This window comes from Dromiciops gliroides, chromosome 1, assembly GCF_019393635.1.
Source record: "Dromiciops gliroides isolate mDroGli1 chromosome 1, mDroGli1.pri, whole genome shotgun sequence".
NCBI classification, from domain to species: Eukaryota; Metazoa; Chordata; class Mammalia; order Microbiotheria; family Microbiotheriidae; genus Dromiciops; species Dromiciops gliroides.
Window position 1 is genome coordinate 267,535,435 of NC_057861.1, and position 23,488 is coordinate 267,558,922.

Genomic DNA, 23,488 nt, shown 5'->3' on the forward strand with positions numbered 1-23,488 from the left:
CCCAGACCTGTCTGAGCAAACACAATGAGCAGGAATCCTCCCATTAGCCCAAACTTAGAATTTCTTTTACTGTTGCATTATATTTTGGCTTGGGTAAATCTTTGAGAAAGATTTCCCACACTGGTTGGTTTCTGGATGAGGAAGTAGAAAAGGGTAAAAACCTTGGTTCTGATTCAATAATTAGTTACTAATACAAGAGAGGAAAAATCATTTCTCTCATAGGTAATAGCCAGAATACTCACATGCCCACCCTTATAAATCTCATTAGCAATAGTATTATCCTCTTTTATGTCTAGCTATGGTCAGAGACTAGAGAATCAGTCCCTCTCTTTCACATGAAGGTAGCCTTCAGTCAATCAGTTTTGCAGATGGGTTCTCAAAGTTCTGAGACCCATAGTAACACCATCCTAAACCTTTAGGTATTGCAGTCATGCTATTTCTGAACACCATCAATAAGTGTCAATATTTTGAGAATAAAATAAAACAAAGTTGTTATTAGAACTTCAGGCCTTGCTTTCAAACTGCTAAATAATTCTTGCCTACAAGCTAGTTTTTCTTTGCCCTGGCCAGATTTATAGACCAGGGCCTATGTATCTTAGAACTTTGCTTGACTTTGACCAAATTCAGTCACTTTTAAAAGCTTGATTTATAAGAAAATCTACCACTTTGAAATAAAACTGCAGTGGATAAGAATTTTTAAATGTACAGATGTTTTGTTATCTCACTAAGTAGAATAAAATGTGATACTAGAGTTAGGCTCAGCATCAAATCTATTATAAAAGGAAACTAATATCCAACCATTCTGAAATTCAATTTGGAATTATGCTAAGAAGGTGATTAAAATGATGATATCTTTTGGCCAAGAGATTCCACCATTCGATATCTACTTGGAGGGGAATGATTAAAAGAAAAAGAAAGGAACCATATGCGCTACAATATTCATAGCAGCATTTTTTTTGTGGTAGCAAAGAACTGGAAAGAGAGTACATGCCTATCAATTGGGGAATCACTAAACAAATTGTGGTACATGAATGTAGTAGAATATTATTGTACCTGTAAGAAATTATTAATATGAAGAATCCAGAAAAGCATGGTAAGACTTATATGAACTGATACAAAGTGAAATAAAAATGACCAAGAAAATAATATATACAACAGTGAAAATGGAAAGGACAACAACCACAAAACTGAAATTGAATGTACTTCTTTACAGAAGTGTATACCTATGGATATGGAACATTTTATAACTGTTGGACTTGGTTGATATATTGTTTAATATTGCTGAACCACAGGGGCAGCTAGATGGCGCAGTGCTTAAAGCGCTGGCCCTGGATTCAGGAGTACCTGAGTTCAAATCCAGCCTCAGACACTTAACACTTACTAGCTGTGTGACCCTGGGCAAGTCACTTAACCCCCATTGCCCCGCAAAAAAAAAAAATATTGCTGAACCACCTTTTTTTTTTTTCTATTTTTGAATTTTTGTTACAAGGAATAACTCTCTGACTATGGGAGCAGGAAAGATATATAGAAAATAAAGGTGCTTTAAAAATAAGAGAAATGAATGTTTTTCATAGAGGTACCCACCCCATAATGTAGATTTTTTCTTCCCTCCAAATTTTTTTTCATTCTGAACCTAAAACACTCTCCCACAAAACAAAAATAAAAATAATATAACAACACATTTCCATATACATAGCAGAAAATAGAAAGCTTTCTCTATGAAATTGTGGATCTCCATTTAATATAATTTTATTTTATATAAAGTATATGATAAATTCTATTATTACTTTCAAAACTATTTTCCTTGTCTGTGCTTCCTTTTCAATTGCCTTTTGTTCTCTTCTGTGTATTTTTAAAAAGTTTCAATTTTTCATTATGATCCCACAAGGTAGATTTAAGTTAGCTAGTTGAAACCTATTGACCTGTGATGCCCAGGTCTTTAAGACAAACAGTGCTTCAGGGTGGCAGCATTTGCTAACCCCAGCCCCCATCTTATCTCAGTCTCTCCTCTGCATGTAAATGTCCCAGCTCCAGGACAAAGGGCAGTGTTACCCAAAACTCCCCAGGCACCAAGAGTTCCCTAAAGCCCTTCCCAAAGGCATCATACTCTAGAAGTGGGACATGCCTAGGAGTGCTGCCAGCTATGCTACATGACTACACCCACAGCCTCACCTGGCAACTAACTGCATCATTCTGTCCTCATCTTCAAGCTCTCTGCAAGCTACCTGCAGACGTCCTACTGGTTCTTGATGCAGTTTCTTTGGACAGAAGGATTGAGGCAATGAGCTGGCCTCATGAGCTTATTGGAGACAATCTTCTTTGCCCAGAATGTGCTTGCCCCCCCACCCCATGCCTTTGCATCCTGCTGTGCTCATTGTCCCCTGCTGTGCTGACATTAGCTGTATGTTTCTAAGGAAATGAAATCATCTTACAAATATAGGAGTATCTGGTGCTGTGTTTTGCCCAAGTAGGTTATGTGTGTCCACATGTGTCTATTCATGTATGGTTTACAGAGAGGCAAGAATAGATATCTCTTCAATCTCTCTCCTCACCCCAAACCTCCTCTAAGGGAGACTGATTCCTGTCAACAACACCACTACTACCACCACCACCACTACTTCAGTGGCCCATGTCTTTTTTTTTCCCGGGGGCAATGAGGGTTAAGTGACTTGCCCAGGGTCACACAGCTAGTAAGTGTCAAGTGTCTGAGGCTGGATTTGAACTTAGGTCCTCCTGAATCCAAGGCTGGTGCTTTGTCCACTGTGCCACCTAGCTGCCTCAGCCCATGTCTTCTTTTTTTCTTTTCTTTTCTTTTTTTTTTTTTGTGTGTGAGGCAATTGGGGTTAAGTGACTTGCCCAGGGTCACACAGCTAGTAATTATTAAGTGTCTGAGGCTGGATTTGAACTCAGGTCCTCCTGAATCCAGGGCCAGTGCTCTATCCACTGTGCCACCTAGCTGCCCTTGGCCCATGTCTTCTTGAAGAGAGGTATATAAGGCATAAGAGAATTAGTGATCTGGTTAAATCTATAACAAAGATAGGACTCTAGCATTTCTTTTGCCCAAGGACCATCCTCATGAATAGATAACTGCCCATTTGCTAAGATTTAAGGGACTTGGGGAAAGGAGGAGAGAGAAATACACAAAAATCTTTCTGCCTGCCTGTCACATTCAGAGTCAAAATCTCCATTAAACATTTATTCCTTTGGTTCACAAGCCTTTTTAATCTTCAAGAGTTCTTGGGCACAGAGAGTTGGGGAGACAGGGAGAGTTACTCTGTAACACTAAAAGCAAAACTCTGTTGGAATGGGATCCAAAGGGCAAAGAGAGGGCTACAAATTCTCAGAAAGGTTGCTTGAGGCATTTTCTCCCTAATATTAGAACCCAGTGCAGAACACTGACAAGGAAGAAGAGGGATACTAAAGACCAGACCACCTTTGTCTAAGTTGCAGTTAGGCTTAAGACTGGCCCCACCTCTTGTCCAGTCCAGGCCTTCAGGTAAGGGACTGAGAGGTTGGGGGAAGTAATTATCAGCAGAAGAATTGCCAGATTACCTAAGAAGGGGCAGATCAAAGCTAGAGTCCATATGGTTCTGCTGTCCAGGCAGGGTCTGACTTTTCCAGGTAGATGTAAGAGGTCAGGGTAAAGAATGATGAGACAAGGGCAGCTAGGTGGTGCAGTGGATAAAGCACTGATCCTGGATTCAGGAGGACCTGAGTTCAAATCCGACATCAGACACACTAGCTGTGTGACCCTGGGCAAGTCACTTAACCCTCATTCCCCTGCCCCCTCCCCCCAAAAAAGAATGATGAGACAAAGGCTATGGACTACAATGGGAGTGGTGAATTGACAATTTGACTGAGTCAACCTTGTGTTTCTGGAGGCAGCCTATTTCTGTGCTGGACCTTATTAATTTTTGGTTTTGGTGAGGCAATTGAGGTTAAGTGACTTGCCCAGGGTCACACAGCTAGTAAGTGCCAAGTGTCTGAGGCCACATTTGAACTCAGGTCCTTCTGACTCCAGGGCCAGTGCTCTATCCACTGCACCACCTAGCTGCCCAGACCTTATTCATTTTTGATGCAAAGCAACTATAACTCCAACAACTCCTGACTTTCAGGGTAGTGCATTATACAATGGATCATCCAAAGAACATAAGACAAGAAAATCCAGGAGCAGAAAGAGGGAGCAAGGAAGAGAGGGAGAGAGAGAGAGACGGAGACAGAGAGACAGAGACAGACAGACAGACAGACAGACAGAGAGACAGAGACAGAAGGGGCAGTACCAAATGAGATAGCATATGTAAAGACTTTTGTAAATAAGCTTTTTGCAAATAATGTTTTTGAAAGAATGACAAAAATGTCAGTTGCCCTTCTGGGACCCTGGAGCATACTCCATAGAAATCTTTCAGTTATGCATAAATCATTTAAAATTCCTTTCTGGAAGTTTCCCTTCTGTCTTCTAATTCTTGTCCACTTATCCCATGACGTTTTCTCCATTCTCCTCTGTCCTAGAGCCAACAAACTGTGACTGCTGCAATGCATTCCATAATATCTACCTTCTTCATGTTATATATAAGTATATGTTGATTGTTTAGATTTTTATAACCACAAATATGCCAGCCTTCCCCTGTGAATATAATTGAATTACTGCTTACCAGAGAGCATAAACATGTATACACATCTCTAGGAAGCTATAGTGGTAAATCAAGGCTTTTTCTCCCTAACTTTAGAATTCTGGTGAAGTTCTCATCCCTCCCCCTCTTCCTTTAAAGAAGCATGAAAGTGAAAATACTACCAGCAATTTGTAAACTCTTCTGATCAAAGTCTCTTTGTTATCCTACTAAGACCATGCCTCAGAGTCATTATCCTTGGGACTGAAAAGCTACTTAAGTGATTTTTTAAAAAAAGAACTTTTCTTTTTGGTAACCTAAGCAATTTGTTGCAATTTCACTCTTTTGACTTAAATCTCTCAACTGCTAGAAAGATCTTTTCCAGTTTCCTAAACTGTGCACAGTGGATAGAGCACCGGCCCTGAAATCAGGTGGACCTGAGTTCAAATCTCATCTTAGACACCTATGAGCTGTGTGACCCTGGGCAAGTCACTTAACCCCAATTGCCTTAAACATCTGGAGCCATCTCTAGTTATCCTGACAAATATCTTGCCACTGGATCCAGATGGCTCTGGAGGAGAAAGTGAGGTTGGTGACCTTGCACAGTCCTCCCTCACTCAAATCCAATTCACTGCAAATTGTGACATCACCTCGATGTCATGGTCCTCTTCAAGAACAAAGGACAAATGATGATCCTAGTTGGGTTAAGCTATTTTAAACCCCTTCTTTATGAATTTTAGAAATCAGAAATATTAACCAAGTAAAATTCATAACAGAATGGACCTAGTTTGATTTTTCTTGCTATCTTTCTTAATTCATTAGCAAGGGGATATAGTAAAAGAAAATAGAATGTAACATATTTACTGTTTAATTTAAAAGGGATTTAAAGGCTCCACAGAATGCTCTTTCATAACTGTACATTCTAGCCCTGGGCTATTTTAATCTATCCTTCAAACACACCATCTGGAAAACTCATTCTATTGTAACTGAATTTTCTTTCATTTTATACTTGAATTTTCCTCCCAGAAAATACTTTTTATAGATTTTGTATTTAATTTTCTATGTACAAGTTATTTCCCCTTAATAAAATATAGACTCCATGAGGAAAGGAACTATTTCATTTTGGTTTTTATATTCACAGCATTTAGCATAGTACATGGCACATGGTAGATACTTAATATTTAAGTTATTTTTTCCAACTTTATTTTAAATTAAATTTTATTTCTTTCAATCAACAATAATCCACTTTCTTTTTTCACAGCACAGAGACTTTTTTATTATTTTTTTTCAATTCCAAATTCTGTCCCTACCTCTACCCCTACCGCACCCAAGGAGAAGATGAGAAAGACAAAGCTTATTATACATATGCGTGATAATACAAAATAAATGTCTGCATTAGCCATGTTCCACAAAAGGAAAGGAAGAAAGAAATAAAAGAATGAAGGAAGGGAGGGATGGAGGGAGGAAGGGAATAAGGAAAGAAAGGAAGAAAATACCCTTCAATTTACACTCTGAGTCTATCAGTTCTCTATCTGGAGGTGAGTAGCATGTTTCATCATGAATCCTTTTGAATCATGGTGGGTTACTAGGTTGGTCAGAGTTACTTAGTCTCAGAATAAATATATTTATAATATCTATATTATTGTAAAATTATTTTTTTTGTTCTACCCACTTCATTTTGCCTTAGTTCATACAGGTCTTCCTAGTTTTTTTTTTTCTGAAACCATTGCCTTCATCATTTCTTATACCACAGTGGCATTCTATTGATTATATATGCCATAATTTGATCAGCCATTCTCCAATTGATGTGTATCCTCTTAGTATCCAATTCTTTGCCACCACACACACAAAAGATCTGCTATAAAAGGTTTTGTACATGTGTATCCTTTTCCTCTTTCTTTGATCTCTTTGAGCCATAGTCCTAGTAGTAGTATTACTGAGTCAAAGGAGTATATGTGTGTGTGTATATATATTAATATATTACTATATTTATATATTAATATATATGTATGTATGTATGTATTTGGGCATAGTTCCAAATTGATTTATTGAATGGTTGGACTAGTTTACAGCTTCAGGAACAGTGCATTAGTGTACCTATTTTCCCACATCCTCTCCAGCATTTGTCATTTTCCATTTTTATCATCTTAGTCAATTTTATGAGTGTGGGGTGGTACCTCAGGGTTGTTTTAATGTGAATTTCTCTAATTATTAGTTATTTAGAGCATTTTTATATAGCTTTTGATGGCTTGGATTTTTTTCCCCTAAAAACTGCTTTTTCATATCCTGTGACAATCTGTCAATTGGGAAATGGCTCTTATTCTTGTAAATTTGACTCAGTTCCCTATATACTTTAAAGATCAGACCTTTATTAGAGAAACTTACTGCAAAAAATTCCCCTATTTTCATGCTGTTCTTTTAATTTTAACTGCATTGGTTTTGTTTGTACAAAAACCTATTTAAATTTTATGTAATTAAAATTATGCATTTTCCCTCCTATGAATCTCTCTCTCTCTCTCTCATGCAGTTATGAACTCTCCCTCATCCATAGATATGACAGGTAATTTCTTTCCTGCTTCACTGATTTGCTTATGATGTCACTATTTTTTAAAAATCATGCAGCCATTTTTAACTTATCTTGGTGTATGGTATGAGATTTTTTTTTTTTTTAGTGAGGCAATTGGGGTTAAGTGACTTGCCCAGGGTCACACAGCTAGTGAGTGTCAAGTGTCTGAGGCCAGATTTGAACCCAGGTACTCCTGACTCCAGGGCCGGTGCTCTATCCACTGTGCCATCTATCTGCCCCCTGGTATGAGATGTTATTATATGAATAGTTTCATCCAGACTATTTTCCAGTTGTCCCAACAGTTTTTGTCAAATAGTGAGTTCTTATGCTAATAAATGGTATCTTTGGGTTTATCAAACACTAAGTTACTGTGCTCATTTGCTTCTTCCACTGATAAACTTCTATTTCTTATCCCATACAATATTATTTTGTTAATTGGGGCACCTAGATGGTGCAGTGAATAGGGCACTGGCTCTGAAGTTGGGAAGATCTGAGTTCAAATCTCACCTCAGACACTTACCAGCTGTGTGACCCTGGGCAAGTCACTTAACCCCAATTGCCTTAAAAATCTAAGGCCATCTCTAGTTGTCCTGATGTATATCTTGCCACTGGACCCAAATGGCTCTGAAGGAGAGAGTGAGATTGGTGACCTTAAACAACCCTCCCTCACTTAAAACCAATTTACTGCAAGTCATGACATCACCCCAATGTCATGGTCCTCTTCTAGAATGAAGGACAAACAACAATAATGATTTGTAGTATAGTTGCAATCTAGTACAATTAGGTCTTCTTCCATCCTATTTTTTTCATTTATTCCCTTTAATATTCTTAATTTTTCATTCCTCCGGATAAATTTTATTACTGTCTTTCCAACTTTACAAAGCAACTCTTTGTGAATTTGATTGGTATGGCACTGAATAAATAAGTTAAGTTGCATAGTATTGTCATGAGTAATTAATACTTCCCCAATTATTTAGATCTGTATTTATGTAAAAAGTGTTTTGTAACTATGTTGGTCTAGTTTTTTTGTGTGTCTTAGCAGATAGACTCCCAAAGATTTTTTTCTTGTTTATGGTTATTTTTTTTTAGTGAGGCAATTGAGGTTAAGTGACTTGCCCAGGGTCACACAGCTAGTAAGTGTTAAGTGTCTGAGGCTGGATTTGAACTCAGGTACTCCTGACTCCAGGGCTGGTGCTCTATCCACTGCGCCACCCAGCTGCCCCTATGGTTATTTTAAATAGAATTTTTCTTTCTATCTCTTCCTACTGGATTTTTCCTGCTAGATATGCAGAAATGCTGATGATTTGTGTGGATTTATTTTATATCCTGCAACTTTGCTGAAGTTTTAATTATTTTATTAGTTTTTTTGTTAACTCTCTAGGGTTTTCTTGGTAAAAACAACAATAACAAGAGCAACAAAAATGATCTACTTTCTCTCCATCCATCTCCTTCCAATTTATGAAAATAAGACAAATAAAATCTATATTATAAACACATAAAGCCAAGCAGAACAAATTCTCATATTGGACACATACCAAAAATATATCTCAGTCTGCATTCTGATTCTATTACCTTTCTATCAGGAAGTGGGTGGCATATTTTATCATGATTCTGCCTTCTGTTTCCCTGTTGAGTGAAATATGTTTCTGTACCTAGCTCTGTGTTTGTGTGTATTTTTTTCTACAGTTCAGATGAGAGTAAGATTTGACTGTGACCTGCTCCCTCCCCAACTCCTTACTCCTTGTTTGTACAGACATCCATACATGGATGCTTTGATCATGTGAAACAATTTTCACTATCCTTTCTCTTCTTTCTCCCCCTCACCCAGGTTATCTTTCTTCTCTTGCCTTTCCATCCTTCTTTTAAGATCACCAAAAACATAATAGAACCACTCTCAGGCTTTTAGTCTAATTATTTTCTCTCTATGATCCCTGAGGATGATAGAGTTCTAAGGGGATATTTGTATTATCTCCCCATATCAGAATGTAAACAGTTATAATGTTCCTTCATGTTTACCTTTTTATGTTTCTCTTCACTCCTGTGTTTGCATTTCAAACTTTCTATTCAGCTCTGTTCTCATCAGGAGTTCTTTGAGTTGTACTATTTCATTAAAGATCCATTTTTTTCCTGCTAGGATTTTACTCAGTTTTTCTGGGTAAGTTATCCTTAGTTGTAATCTTATATCTTTTGTTTTCTGGAATACTTTATTCCAAGTTCTCTATTCCCTTATATTAGTAGCTACTGGATCATATTTAATATTGACTGTGATTCTTTGGTACTTGAATTATTTCTTTCTGTCTGCTTGCAATATATTTTGCAATATATTGCAACTGGAAGCTCTGTTTTGGCTATAATGGTTGTGAGCATTTTCATTTTGTGATTTCTTCCTGGAGATGACCAGTATATTCTTGTTATTTGACTTTTCCATCTGGCTCTAAGAGACCCAGGCAGTTTTCTTTTTATGATTTCTTAAAATGGATATCTAGACTTCTGTTGTTGTGGCTTTTGGATAGTCCAGTGATTTGTAAATTATTTTTCTCCTAGATCTGTTTTTCAGGTCAATTGCTTTTTCAATGAGATAACTTACATTTAATTATATTTTTCCTTTATCTTAATATTTCTTGTTCACTCATGCAATAAGTACTTTATGTTTGGTCCAGTCTAATTTTCAGGGCGTTTGTTGCTTGCATAAGTCTTATACCTCTTTGGCCAGGCCATTAATTCCCTTTCCAATTCTTTTTTCCATAGCTCTCATTCCTTTCTGATTTTTTTCCTCCACAATCTCATTTTATTTATGAAAGAGATTTTAAAATCTTGATTCATCTTTTCCAGGAATTTAATTGAACTTATATGCAAGCTATGTTTTTCTTTGTGGTTTTTCTTGTACATATTTTGGAGCTATTCTCTTCTTCTGAGTTTGTTTACTGAGCATCCCTGCCATTTTTATGATGAGATTCCTTTTTTGTTTACTCATTTTTCCAGCCTACTTCCTGACTTCCAACATGCTATCAGACCCAGCTTCTATGTACTTCTGAAGAGAAGATCTGGGCTGGTCCTGCTGCTGCCTTCTTAGGATATTGAGTATTGTGTTATTCCAGGATCTAGGGACAGCTCAGCCTGGGGACCTGCAAGTTTTTTGGCATTCTCAACGTGGTCTGATCCAGTGCAAAGTCTGCTTTCTGTCCTCCTGATCTGAGCTCTACACGTTCTTGACATGGGTTTGAGCATAAACCACATGTTTGTAGACATGCCCTTTTTGAAGTTCCAGTAGGCTATACCTATAATCAGCCACTATCAGCCAACTGGAAAGCTCTGCAGGATCAGAGTAACAGAATAGTAGGCTTCCCCTTTGGTCTGGGATTCCTGACCTGGTTATTTTACTCTCGGCTTCAGATTGTGCTGAGTGCTCGAACTAAGGCCCTCACTGTTTCTGGGGTCAGAGCCATGCAACTGCTGGTTGCTTCTGAACTAGTTTCTTGCTTGGCATACTGCCTAGGACGTGGGACTGTTTCTCATCCTGGAATGCCATCCCTAGGCCCAGGTCCCCACCTCAGTCTTCCCTGGGTCTATGACCTAGAACTGGACAGTGAGCAACAGAGCTACCATTTGACAACTATTCCTGTACCCTAAACCAATGTAGGCTCCTCTCTGCCGGATTTGGTTGCCCAATTGAATAGACTCTCCCTGCACTGGAATGCTCTGCATAGCTGTTCTTGGCTAGATCCCATGCTCAGTGTTCACACACTTTTCTGTCTACCTCCCAGTGCTGACCTGGCTTGGAAAAAATGACTTTTACTGTGATTTTTTTCTAGATTGCACAATCAAGAGCCACTCTAGTATTGTAGATCTGTTTGGAGGGGTTGTGGCTTTTTTCCTGCTAATCTCCCACCTAATAAATGCTTTCTAAATTGACCTGCACTAAAATTAATTGCACTGATAGGAAAATTTGATCAATTCTACCTTTTAATTATTTCCTATTAATTTGGAAAAGAAACCCTAAATCACTGAAGAAAAGGAATAAGGCACTAAAACACCATCCCCTCAATCATCCTATTTGTAGGCCACAAAACCAAAAATGACTTCAATTATGACTGATAAAACTTCAGACCAGTATTATATCTTTATCAAGAAAAAGAGAGGTGATTATTTTTGAAATAATAAAGAGCTAGTGTCATCAATATCTAAAAGCTTTTTAAGTGTCCAGAAATACCCTTCAGGAACTCTATAGAATCCTCAAACAGATCACCCTTCTCTAATTAAATTTTTATCTCAAGCACCGATATTTCTGGTATTGGGGGTGGGGGTGGGGCAATGAGGGTTAAGGGACTTTCCCAGGGTCACATAGCTAGTATGTGTCAAGTGTCTGAGGCTGGACTTGAATTCAGGTCTTCCTGAATCCAGGACCAGTGCTTTTTCTACTGTACCACCTAGCTGCCCCACTATTTCTGGTATTTTTCTAAATGTATAATAAAAATAAGAGATCTGTCATTTAGTGCTATTGTTTTCCTTTATTTCTAATATTGCAACAGTATTTCTGTTTGTTTTTCATTTCCAGGGCCCAGTATTTCAAAAGTGCAATAATATTTCAGTGAATCTATGATGCCATTAGCAGTATATAATAAAACCAACCACACTTCATTGAGGGCAAGTTTTTTCACATCATTCAAAAAAGTTTTTCTTCAAGGACCTATCTAACATTTGGGGGGGGGACCTTCTATATCTTTTAACATTATATAGGTACCAGTACAGTTCTCGGACTCTCATCCTACTACTACTACTCACACTTATTTTTCTGGCCATATATATATATATCCATAGATTTTCTGGAGCATATAATTTCTGCCATTTCTTGAATGAATGTAAGTTTTCAGTGGTAATATGCTAAGGCCCACTTATACCCACCATGTATCTATCTCGCCATTGTCTTCTGGATCACATGCAATTGAGATTCTTTGGTTATTGTGATGTTCTATTACTTACACCCAGATAGCATCACCAGGAAAAACATGAAAAATACAGAGTGGCAAAGGTAGAATTATCTAACATCCCAGTGGATGTCATTTAAACCAAGTCGATATTCTATCCAACCAAGCAGATCACAATCCATAGATATCTGCCCTCTCATGCAATTTCAGCTTATACATTGCAATATACTATGAGTTTACTTGGAAAACCCACAATCATTATTGTGGGATTATTTTTTATCTTTTAAAAATGTAATCTGAGCTTCAAATAACTAATTTACCACAAACTTTTGATCATTTGTTAATGTGTAGATGGACAAAGCACTAAAAGATGCAAAACATACATAAAAACATCAGTACTATAAGCAAAAAAAGTCAAATTATTCAGGGCTGATAACTCCTCAAGGCAATCCGGGCTATTCCCACATGAAATAAAATTCTAATTGACATAAAACTACATGATGATTTGCCACAAAGCCAATACCTGATAGTATTCTGGAATAGTCCTACTCCTTTTTCCAGGTCAAAAAAATCTGAAACTGGTGGAGTGACATCGAAGTTAAATGGCTAGCCCAAAGCTGCTCAGTGAGTCAGTAACAGAAAAACAATACTGAGAGAAAACTCTGACCTCACCATACTCCCTTCCCCTTTACCACATTGTCTCTCTACTACATCTTAGAACCTTGCAACAATATTGACCTAATCAAAATATCTTTATCTTTCCTTTAGAGAGTCAACAATTTACCTTGCCAGGCATAGTCTATGAACCCTTCTACCCACTGGTAGGTTTTAGCAAATAATAAACCCTGCCTCATCACGCAATTTGGTGCTGAGCATAAGCTAGCCATGTACTCTAGTTTCCATGTGTAGTTGTTTCCCAATATTTTAGAACAAGGGAGACCAAGTGACCAAGAAGAGATGGGGTGGGTGGGTGGGTGGGAGGGTATGCAGAGGGTACTGATTATTTAAAGAAATCCACAAATATTAAATCATTTTGGCTATCTCCCTTAACTGTTCCACAACCAGACTAAGATGGACAAAGAAAACACTGACCTGAATTCCAGACTTGTACGTCCATCTAATTGCAGGGCATATCTATCTGGATATCCTTGCAGCACCTCACACTCAGCATGCCTGCTAACAGAATATCTGGAATATTGGGTCCAGTTCTGGGTACCACATTTTAGAAGGGTCATTGACAAGGTGGGATATGTCCAAAAAATGTTGACAAGGGTAGTTGAAGGAATCCAAGCAACCTAGTCTAATGAACATAGGATTTGAAGTCAGAAGAGCTAGCTCCCCATTCTTACTACCTGTGTTCAAGTAATTTCATGTCTCCAGGCCTCAATCTCCTTGGCTTTAAAATAGGGGGTTTGGACTAGATTATTTCTAAGGTCCCTTCCTGATCTGAGTCTTTTATCTTATTGTTTATATAATACAAATGGTTGCAAGGTGAAACCATTTCATTTAGGATGAAAAATAGAAGGCTAAAAGGAGATATGCTAGCAACCTAAATACTTGAATAATTTTATAGAATGAATAAATGACAAGAATTTACTAAGAACATATGAACAAAATCAAAATAGTCCCTGTCCTCAAGGCACTTATTACATTTTTTTTTTTTTAGTGAGGCAATTGGGGTTAAGTGACTTGCCCGAGATCACACAGCTAGTAAGTGTCAAGTGTCTGAGGCCGGATTTGAACTCAGGTCCTTTAGAACTCAGGTCCTCCTGAATCCAGGGCCGGTGCTTTATCCACTGTGCCACCTCGCTGCCCTCACTTATTAAATTTTAATTGAGATTTTGATACCTAAATCATGGGGAGCAAAACCTCAAAAAGAAAATTATAAATCTTTCCCTAAAGAATATGGCTGTAAAAATTGTAAATAAAATACTAGCAAGAAGATGACAGCAATAACTCATAAAAATAATATAATATGAACAGGCAAAATTTATACTAAGAATATAGGATTGGTCAAATAATGGAAAACTAAGAATAATTGACTATATCAATAACAAAAATCATATGATTATATCAATAGAAGCAGAAAAAGGTTTTGATAAAGCACATCACTCATTCCTATTAAAAACACTGGAAATCTTAAGAATAATGGGAGCTTTTCTCAAAATAAATCATGTCTATTGAAAACCAAAGCAAACAATTGCTTTAATTGGAATAAGCTAGAAGCCTTCCCAATAAGATGAATGCTAAAGAAAGGATGTTTATTATCACCATTATTATCCAGTTTTGTAGTATTTTGCAGAAATACTAGCTATAGCAAAGACAAGAAAAAGAATTTGAAGAAACAATAATAGGCAATGAAGAAACAAAACAATCACTCTGCAATATGGTATATTTAGAGAACTCAGAGAATCAACTAAAATAAGTAAAATAATTGACAACTTTAACAAAGTTTTAGGATATAAAATAAATTCACACAAATCATCAGCATTTCCATGCATTATCAATAAATCTCAGCACAAAGAGATAGAAAAAGAAATTCCCTTTAAAATAACTGCAAACAATATAAAATACTTGGAAATCTACCTACCAACACACAAACAAGAACTATATGAACACAAATACAAAATATTTTTCAACACAGATAAAGACAGGCTTAAACAAATGAAATAATATTAATTGCTCATGGGGAGGATGATCCAATATAATAAAAATGACAATTCTACCAAAATTGACAAAATAAAGCCTTGTCATACTCCTTTCCCATTTGTAAACCAATCAGTTGTTCCATTTTCAGTTCTGTTGCTTCTTGACCTGCATGCCAGTTCCTCAGAAGATAAAATGATCTGGTACTCTCATCTCTTTTAGGACTTGCCACAACTTGTTTTGATCCACAGTCAAAGGCATTAGTGTAGTCAGTTAAGCAGAAGTAAATGTGTTTCTGAAACACATTTATCTATAATCCTATAAATATTGGCAATTTGGTTTATAGTTCTTCTTCCTCTCTGAAGACTTCTGTTAATTCTTTTGTGTGTGTGTGTGTGTGTGTGTGTGTGTGTGTTTTTAGTGAGGCAATTGGGGTTAAGTGACTTGCCCAGGGTCACACAGCTAGTAAGTGTTAAGTGTCTGAGGCTGGATTTTAACTCAGGTACTCCTGACTCCAGGGCCAGTGCTCTATCCACTGCGCCACCTAACTGCCCCTCTGTTAATTCTTGATTCACATATTGCTGAAGCCTGGCTTTCAAAATATTAAGCATAACCTTGCTGGCTTATGAATTGAACACAATTGTTTAATAGTTTGAACATTCTTTGACATTGTCCATATTTAGGATTGGGATGTAAACTGAACTTTTCCAATCCAGTTTTGTATAGGTAATTCTTTTTTTCTTTCTTATGAGTCTCCTTTTGCAGCTGGTACATAGTTACTCAATCCCACTTTTTGGATATCTCTAGACCCATGACAATTTTTTTTATACTGACAAGCTAATATTTTATTTTATTTATTCATCTCTCCAATTTTAATTTCTAGACTGGAGCTTTGTTCCAGGGACAGATTCTACATCCATTTGTGTTTTGGGATCAACCACTAGTGTGGTTGACCTTGCTTAGTCTTGCCCTGGGTCTCCAGAATTCCTTTGGTGTCCTCTCTCTCTCTCTCTTTTTTTTTTCATTTATTTAGAATCTTATTTTTCCTAAATTATACGTAAAAACAAATTTTAACATCAATTTTTAAAACTTTGTGTTTCAAATTCTCTTCCTCCCTCCTTCCCCACCCACCGCTTAAGAACTCAAGCAATTCAATATAGGTTATACATGTATAGTCATGTAAAACATTTCCAACATTAGTCAGGTTGTGAAAGAAAACAGACAAAAAAAAACTTTAGAAAAAGGAACTATAAAAATTATGCTTCAATCTGTATTCAGATACCATCAGTTCTTTCTCTGGAGATGGACTGCATTTTTCATAAGTCCCTCAGAAATGTCTTGGATCATTGTATTACTGAAAATAACTAAGTTATTCACAGCAGATTATCTTCCAATATTGCTGTTATTTTGTGTACAGTACATTTCACTTTGCATCAGCTCATGTTAGGTCTTTCCAGGTTTTTCTTATAGCATCCTGCTCATTATTTCTTATAGCACAATAGTGTTTTATCATAATTTGTTCAGCAATTTCCCAATTGATGGGCATCTCCTCAATTTCAAATTCAATTTTGGAGGGTTTTCTAAATCTCTTTTTGGTCCTATTTCTGTCCCATGTGTAGGGAATTTTAGCTGGTGTTTATCCTACATTTGTTACTTAGAAATTAGAGGTTACTGCACCAGTTTGGGGGCATTAAGCATTTATTAAAGCATATTAAGTATTAGTAAAGAGTGCACATATGGCTCTGAAAAGATAGGAAAGCCTAGCTAGGAAATAGAAGACAGAGAAGAGAGAAAATGGGGAACCCTAATGGGCTGCATCTGTTCTCACCCAGTTCCCACACCAAAAAAAGCATGTGTCTATGCAAGCTTGCTGAGGGCAGGAGCAGAGCCTGCCCCTACACATTGTTCAAAGCTAATTGGCTAGCATCACTCAAATCTATTGCTTCACTGGATTTGAGGGTGGTCTATGAGTACAATGTGCAGAGGTCAGAGTTCAGAGAACACATTCTCTGGCTGGAACAAGACTTTCTTGAGTGAGGTAACTAACTTCCTGACTCTGGGCTGACCTTAAGAAAGGTCAGGCCCAGCTCTCTCAGCGGGGCCCGTGGTGAGTTATCTCATAATACCGACCTAGTAGTGATATTACTAGGTCAAATAGTATGCATGGTTTTATAGCCCTTTGGCCATAGTTCCAAATTGCTCTACAGAATGTTTGAATCAGTTTACAACTTTACCAAGAGTGTATTAATGTCTCATTTTCCCCATATCCCCTACAACATTTGTTATTTTTCTCTGCTGTCCTATTATCCAATCCAGTAGGCATGAGGTAGTACCCAAGAATTGTTTTGACCTACAGCTTTCTAGTCAATAGTGAGTTAGAGCATTTTTTTATCTTATGGCTAGAAATAGCTTTGATTATTTCATCTGAAAACTTCATGTCTTTTGATCATCTATCAATTGGGGAATGGCTCTTATTTTAACAAATTTGACTCAGTTCTCTATGTGTTTGAGAACTGAGGCCTGTCAGACAAACTTGCTTCAAATTTTTTTCATGGTTACTATTGCTAACTGTATTTCACTCCATCCTATTCCCTCCCTATGACATTTACTCTATTTTCTATCTTCTTTCACTCTATCCCTCCTCAAAAGTGTTTTGCTTCTGACTGCCTCCTCCCCCAATCTTCCCTCCCTTCTTTAACCACCACCCCTTATCCCCTTCCCATCCCACTTTTCTGCAGGGCAAGATATATTATTATACCCGATTGAGTGTGTATGTTATTCCCTCTTTGACCCAATTCTGATGAGAGTAAGGCTCACTCACTCCCCTGCACTTCCCCATCTTCCCCTCCACTCCATAAGCTTCTTCTTGCTTCTTTTATGTGAGATACTTTACCCCATTCCACCTCTCCCTTTCCCTTTCTCTCAGTGCATTCCTCTCACTCCTTAATTTTATTTTTTTTAAAAGATATCATCCTTTCAAATTCAATTCACACATGTGCCCTCTGTCTAAATATACTCCACCCAGCTGCCCTAATAATGAGAAAGTTCTTATGAGTTACAAGTATCATTTTCCCATGTAGGAATATAAACAGTTTAACCTTTTAGTATCCCTTATGATTTCTTTTTCCTGTTTACCTTTTTATGCTTCTCTAGGGTCTTGTATTTGAAAGTCAAATTTTCTATTCAGCTCAGGTCTTTTCATTAAGAATGCCTGACAGTCCTCTCTTTCATTGAATTTCCATTTTTGTCTGGAAGGATTATACTCAGTTTTGCTGGATAGGTGATTCTTGGTTGTAATCCCAGTTCCTTTGCCTTCTGGAATATCATATTCCAAGCCCTCTGATCTTTTAATGTAGAAGTTGCTAGATCTTGTGTTATCCTGACTGTGGCTCCACAAAACTTGAATTGTTTCTTTCTGCTTGCAATATTTTCTTCTTGACCTGGCAGCTCTGGAATTTAGCTATAATATTCCTGGAAGTTTTCATTTTGGGATCTCTTTCTATTTTTCTTCTGCTTCTAGAATATCAGGGCAATTTTCCCTGACGACTTCTTGGAAGATGATGTTGAGGCTCTATTTTTATCATGGCTTTCAAGTAGTCCAGTAATTTTTAAATTATCTCCCCTGGGTTTATTTTCTTGGTTGGTTGTTTTTCCAATGAGATATTTCACATTGCCTTCTATTTTTTCATTCTTTTGGTTTTGCTTTATTGTTTCTTGATTTCTCATAAAATCATTAGCTTCCATTTGCTCAATCCTAATTTTTAAGGAATTATTTTCTTCAAAGAGCTTTTGTACCTCCTTTTCCATTTGGCCAATTTGACTTTTCAAGATGTTGACTTTTTTTCATGATTTTCTTGAATCACTCTCATTTCTCTTTCCATTTTTACCTCTACCTCTCTTACTTTACTTTCAAAGTCCTTTTTGAGCCCTTCTATGGCCTGAGACTAATTTAAATTTTTTCTTGGAAGCTTTGGATACAGAAGCTTTGACTTTGTTATCTTCTTCTGATGGTATATTTTGATCTTCCTTGTCACCTTAGAAACTTTCTAGGGTTAGCATTTTTTTCTGTTTGCTCATTTTCCCAGCCCCAGCCCCAGCAGTGGGGCACTGCTTCCAGGGTGGAGGGTACACTGTCCCAAGCTTCAGGGGGTTTGAGTGTCTATACTTCTAGGAATTTGTAAGTCCTTAGTTCTTCCAAGGTGGTATGATTTAAGGAGAGGTATGTTCACCACTCTCCTGGCCTGTGCTCTGGTCTGCAAGCAACCACAGGCCTGCTTCTCTGCCCTGGAACTCAGAAAAAAAGCCCTGCTCCACTATGGCTGCAGACTCTGGTGTGCTTGTGCTCCTCCCCCTGCCTGGGACAACCACTCAAGACTGGGATCTGAGCATGGTGAAAACAACAGACTTTCTTGAGTGAGGTAACTAACTTCCTGACTCTGGGCTGACCTTAAGAAAGGTCAGGCCCAGCTCTCTCAGCGGGGGCCTCAGCACCAGCAAAGAGACCCCTGTAATCTCTCCCTGGGCCAACTGTTCAATCCCCTCACCGTCTGTGGGCTGAGTTCCAGAAGCAGCTGCTGCTGCAGCTGATTCAGAGGATCCTGAGTCCTGGTTTGCTGGGGCTGGGGCTGTACTGGGGTTGGGTCTGCCCTGGCATAACCTGTGCTGGACTGCACTCCACTCTCACCCTGTTATAACAGACCTTTACTGCTGATCTTATAAGTTGTCTTTGACTAGAAAATTATTTGACCCTGTGCTTTTTTGGGGTTCTGCTGTTCCAGGACTTGTCTTTATAGCATTATTTGAAGGTATTTGGAGGGGTCTTGGGGAGAGCTCAGGCAAGTCATTGCCCTTCCTCTGACATCTTGGCTCTGCCCTGACCTCTATCTCTTGAGAGTCGCTGCTCCTTCTTGTTCTTTACCCTTAATACTTTCAAGATCCCCAACCTGGGCCTTTCTAACCACCTTGAGGTTTTCTCAAAGAGCCCTCTGCTCTTGGTACTTGTGAACAAAGAGACTGGTTGGCTACATATGTCTCTGACTAATCTCTGGCCATACTAAGGCTATCCTGCACTGGTGTTGGCTTTGTTGACAACATTCTTTCCTATTTCCCTCTGGCTTCTGGCTGACCTGTTGAGCAGTTCTGGGATAGAAGACACTTGTTATAGTTTCTCATTGAATTTCTTGATCATTATTTGGTCTTATCTGAACTTTAGAGTTTTGCTGAAGGACATATATAAGAGTGCCTTCTCAGGCAGCCATCTTGGCAAGAAGTTATTGTTGATTGACATTCCAGCTTTAGACAACTTGTGGGTGTTTAGACTTTATCTCCTGAGCACTTCTTTAGGAGTTTTACATTTATCACTTCTTAAAAACTTGGCAGTCACATTCTACTTCCTCTCCATTTTTCATTAATCTCTTCTTTCACCAATTTGTTTTACTCAATAATCTACCAATATCTTTTATTTACCAATTTATTTTACTTATCTTTTCATATTATCCTTGTCTTGCCAATTGCCTTCTCCATTTCCTCTCTATCTCTTTATATTCTTACTGCTTTATGATTTTTCTCCTTTTAGTTTGAGCCCTTCTCCTCCACTTCAGATAGTTCTCCTTCAAGTTATTCTCAAGTTCTCTTTAATTTCTCATCTCCCAATTCCAATATTTGGCATTTCTTAATCAGACCAAACTCCCCCAAATCAACTAATAATTTCTCTGCTTGTTATTCTCACCAAGTCCTTGTTTATTCTCCTGTTGTTTATTTTAGAAAAGCCATAATTTAAATCTGGATCTGTAGATTAGTCTTCTTCAACCTTGCCTCAATTAAATATATTCAACCTCTGGCCTACTTCACAATTTTAAACCCCTATAAATCATCTTTGCAAATTCTGTGTCCTTTTTATTTGGCTAAAGCACTTCTTAGTTCTCCTATTTCCTTTCTAACAACCTTCTCACAACTTTCTAACAACATGGAATAAGCTTGCTATGTTGCAGATAGAATTTTTGATTCAGGTCAAATCTGGACTAGATCATCTTTGAGAACCCCACTAGTTCAAAGTCTGTGAATCTGCAATCCTTTGAAAACTTATTCCTTCTGCTTTCTCTCTTTCTGGCTGTAGAACCACTAGTCACCAGATCTCCCATATAAGAACTTTTGGGATGTTTCCAGAAGAATGAACCAGGGACTTGTATTTGAACCTGTGCTCTTTAACAACTTTATCAATGACTTAAACAAAGACTTATTCCATTTGCAGATAGAAGAGCAAGGAGTGATAGCTAACACATTAAGTGACAAAGTCAAGATACAAAAGTATCTCAAGAAGCTAGAACTATGGACCCTATGTAATAAAATGAAATTTAATAGAAATAAACTTGGGTTCAAAATATCAACCTCACAAATATGTGATCACAGTCATTCAACAGGCAGTTATTAAGCATTTAATATGTGTAAGACAGTGTACTAAGCACTAAGGATACAAATATAAGCAAAAAGGAAGACATACCCTGCCCTTAAGAAGCTTATGGTCTAACGAGGGGGGAAAACATCTAACATTTAAAAGGGAGCTGAAAAGTAGCAGGGTGGTGATGGTACCCCAGAAGGGGCCTGGTGGAGAAGTATAGAGAATCAGAAGCAAATCCAGGAAAGAAATGAGGGATGGCTAATTTAGGATCCTCCCTAAAATAGAGTCCCTGAGAGGAACTCATCAATTGAAGAAGGAAGAGAACCACAGGTGCTAAAATAAATTCGAAATGAGAAAACAGCGGAGGCATACTGTCGGAAGCAGAGCTGGCTTCAGAAGAATGAATGAATGACTAAATAATCACAAAGGTCTAGATAATAAAGAGTTGGGAGGAGGATCTGGGGGTTTTAGTGCACCACCAGGTTAGATTTGGACCAGGAACTCACAATGAGAAAACTCCTTATACTGATGTAGATCCTCATGTGCTCTGCAATTTTCAGTCTTAGTGATTTGCCAGGGACACTGAGAAGCAAAGTGAGTAGGCCAAATAAGTAAGTAGGTGAGTAGGCCAAGGTCTTTAATCAAGTGATGTGTCAGAGGCAGTACTTGAATTCCAGTCTTCTTGATGTCAAGGCTGGACCTTTATCCACCACACCACACTGTCCTTTACATCTTGCTTTAAATAGGTATAATGTACAGGATGAGGGCAGTGATTTTCCCACAGTACTCTGTTCTGGTCAGACCAAATCTGGAATATTGTGTTCCATTCTGGGGTTCATATTTATTTAGCAAGAACATTGATAAGGTGGAGAGTGCCCCAAAGAAGGTAACCAAGATGATAAAGAACCTTGTGATCATGCTTATTTCTTCTCTAACAACTGTCTCCTGTGGGTGTTGATCATGTTGCAAGAAGAATTTTTGATGTAGGTACTGCTTGGACTAGGTGATCTCTGAGAGCCTGTGTATCTCAAAGTCTGTGAGTCTATGACCCTTTGAAAACCTATTCCTGATTTCAGAACCAGTTGAATTTCTGAATCATTTGAATGAGCTGAGACTGTTTGTCCTGGAGAAGACAGTTTTTAACTAGCTTGAAGTATTTAGAGGAATTTGTTGTGGAAGGATTGATTTCTGCTTAGTCTCAGAGAGCAATGGAATGAGCTGTCTCCCAAAGGTGGTGCCTTCTTCTCTCACTAGAGATCTTTAAGTGAACACTGGATGAGCATCTGTTGAGAATGCTTTATAGGGGATTCCTGTTCATGTATGGGATGCACTCAAAGGCTTCTTGAGATCCCTTCTCAACCCAAGATTCCGTGAAGTAGGAGACTGAGTTATCTACTGAAAAGGGGGTAGGGGATAATGGAGGAGGTGAGGTCCTGAAGAGAGTAAAAAGGCTGGAATAGTCTCTGTGGAGACAGGGGTAAGGGCTCCAGTAGAGAAGAACAAAAGAGTTGTATAGCAGCAAGGATCCAGTAGATAACAACAATTTTGAAGTGGATAAAATCAGCTCAATTTTGTGACTTTCTCCAGTGATGCTCAGCAAACCCAAGGCAAGAAAGGCAGAATTACATCAGGAGGAGGAGGTGTTGCCCACACATTAGAATTTTTAGGTCAGGAATAGCAGGACAGGGGCCCAAGGATTCTAGGGTACTGACCAGTAAAACATGAACGTGACAGACCATTTTAAAGTAATGGCAAGGCTTCATATAGAAACCAATGAAGTGAATGTGGAGGAATGAACTGGGAGACTATAGAAAGGCTGAGGAATTAGAAGTATCATCCCTTTTTCCTAACTAGACCCCAGTTGGAGTATTAATAGCTACTCCACAGAGTTGTTAGAAGTATTGAATGAGATAATATCTGTGCTTTGCAAATCTTCAAGTATTATGTAAATATTAGCTTTACTGTTGTTTTTCTGGACATCACATTTTGAGAGGTCTGTTGAAAAGCTCAGGTGTGTTCAAAGGAGAATGGCCAGATGGTGAGTAGTAGTGGAAGCCGTGTCCTACAATGATCAATTGAAACATTTGGTGACATTTAGCCTCAAAACTAGAATATTTAGAGGGAGACTATGATCTTTGTGTTCAATTGTTTCAAGAATTGTCACATAGGAAATGGATTCGAATTATTCTGCTTTAGTGCAGAAGAATTAAGACAAACAGGTTGAACAAGCATATTTTCCTGCAATATAAGGAAGACTTTTCAGCAATGTGATTTATCTGGAAATGAAATGGGTTCCAGTAGGTTCTAATGAAGTGTTTCCTAACCACTCTAAGTGTCCGTGCAAAGG